Below are 2167 nucleotides of genomic sequence, written 5' to 3' on the forward strand. Positions count from 1 at the left end.
GACATAGCTCCAGTCTGTGCTTGACTGTAATGAATTACCAAACTAAAAGCACTTAAGCGCTCAGAAGGATTGTATGCAGGAGAAAGTCTAATTAATGCAAATTCTATAAGAGGAGTATTGTATCTTTTGGTAATCAAGTTTCATTAGAAATAGAGAAGCAGAGGCACAGAATTAAATTGATTGATTAAATTGATCTATTGTTTTCTGGATGAGAAAGAACAATAGCTAATGCTTGGCACTCACAAATCAATTTTTGAGAGACAGAAGGATAAGACTAACAAACCTTGTTAAAACAAGAAAATCTAAAACATATTTAAAAAATAAAATTAGGAAAAAGCTTTATATTCTGTTCTGAATAATGAGAAGGCTTTGCTGGTCAGTCATCATGATACAATGACCACAGTACCTTCCCATCTACCAAACGCAGTAGAAATGCCAATTTCTCAGACTAACACACAGTTAGATGGTCCACAAAGTGTGAATCAAGGTACAAAGTTCTGATATCCTGAATGTCAAAGGTAAATATGTTTATTAATCACCCTTCCTTGGCTCTGTATATCTTAGAAAGGACTGATATTCAACAATCATTTTGATAAAGAAATCAAAAATAATAATTCCACTCTCAGTTCTTACTGGGCAGCAAAAAAATTGCTCAGCTGGGAATAATTTAGCAGTATATGTTTGGTTTATTCATATGAAGGAATAAAATTTTTGTGAGAAAGTTTTCTTGCATTTCAAAGACAGCCCTAACCTGTGAGTGGCCATTGGCTTATTATCACTTTAGAGAAATATATAGTGTAAAAAAAAAAAAAAAAAAAAAAAAAAAAAAAAAAAAAAAAAAAAAAAAAAAAAAATATCAACAAGCCAGCAAAGATGTACGCAACCTACACATAAAAAATGGCTTATTGCGGTATCTTCAGCATTGTCCTGTGCTATTGCTCACTAAAAGATTCAATATCAAATAAGGGAGAGATCTGAATATTAAATATATATGTAAATTCATTTCTGAACTGTGAGCAAGACAAAAACCTCCAAGTTTACAAAGCTACTATCCATAAATTTCAAATACTCCCAATTTTTCAGAAACTCGATACTGAGTGCTTTATTCAACCCAACACTAATTTTTCTTCTCTACATGAAACAGGACAAGTCAAACCTGAAATCATTTATCTGAACATCCTAATTTTCCAAGTTTGTTGAGTTCAAAAAATAAAACAAATAAAAATTTGATGAGATAATGGCTCAGAAATAGATCAAAGTAACAGCGTTCTGGAACTGGGATTACATTGCTGGCCTTTATAGATTGTGTTGATGCAATTAAGAGTTGTGCTTCAGAGATTAAAGGTGAGGTCAATTCACTGGCAATTATGCAAAGAAAATGGATCAGCAAATGAAATTCTTCTACAAGATAAAAATGGACACATTGATTGAGCTTTTTTTATCAATTTCTATTTTTATTTTGTTCCTATTTTCCTCTTTGTTCAATAATGAAGGGGAGGGGATGTAGGCATCCAAGCTTGAGCCCCCATATGCAGAACAAAGTTTCCATTGCTGCACATTTTCAAACTGGGTGTTAATTTCTGCCAATTTTATCTCAACTTTGCCATGGGACATCTGTTCTTGTGTGCTGTGTTATATTATTAACACTTTCTACACACTGTTACAGGAACAGAACATGGACAATAATTTTGAAAGACTGTCCCTGCTTTAACTGAAGAATTCTAGAATGTGCTTTTTAAAAATTAAAATGCCAGCACAGCTCTCTCATTATGGGAACAGCTGAACTTCTATTTCTAAGTTGAGGGAGTAAGAAGAAACCAGATGTAGTGCAATATGCACTGCATGACAAACTTAGTTACTTAATGGTCTGTGTTATACAGTACAAATGGGAGATACTTTGCCCTGCTAAGTGCTTGAAGTTTTTGAACAATGCGGCTCCAAATCACTCCAGGTTCTTTTTAAGAGCAAAAACCCAACTACAATACACTTTCCATCAGCAAAATAAGCCCCATTTTTCTCAAAAAGGAGATTCCCTAAAGATGGAATCAATTCCTCAGATTCCTTTTCCATTCAAATCTAAATGAACTTCATTTTATATAACTAAGGATAAGACCAAATTTGTCTGAAGCTTCAAAATTAACACTGCAAACACAACCTTGTGGTTTAA

The sequence above is a fragment of the Empidonax traillii genome, unplaced genomic scaffold (assembly GCF_003031625.1).
Source record: "Empidonax traillii isolate 1590-97213 ecotype Southwest subspecies unplaced genomic scaffold, ASM303162v1 scaffold117:size1203958, whole genome shotgun sequence".
NCBI classification, from domain to species: Eukaryota; Metazoa; Chordata; class Aves; order Passeriformes; family Tyrannidae; genus Empidonax; species Empidonax traillii.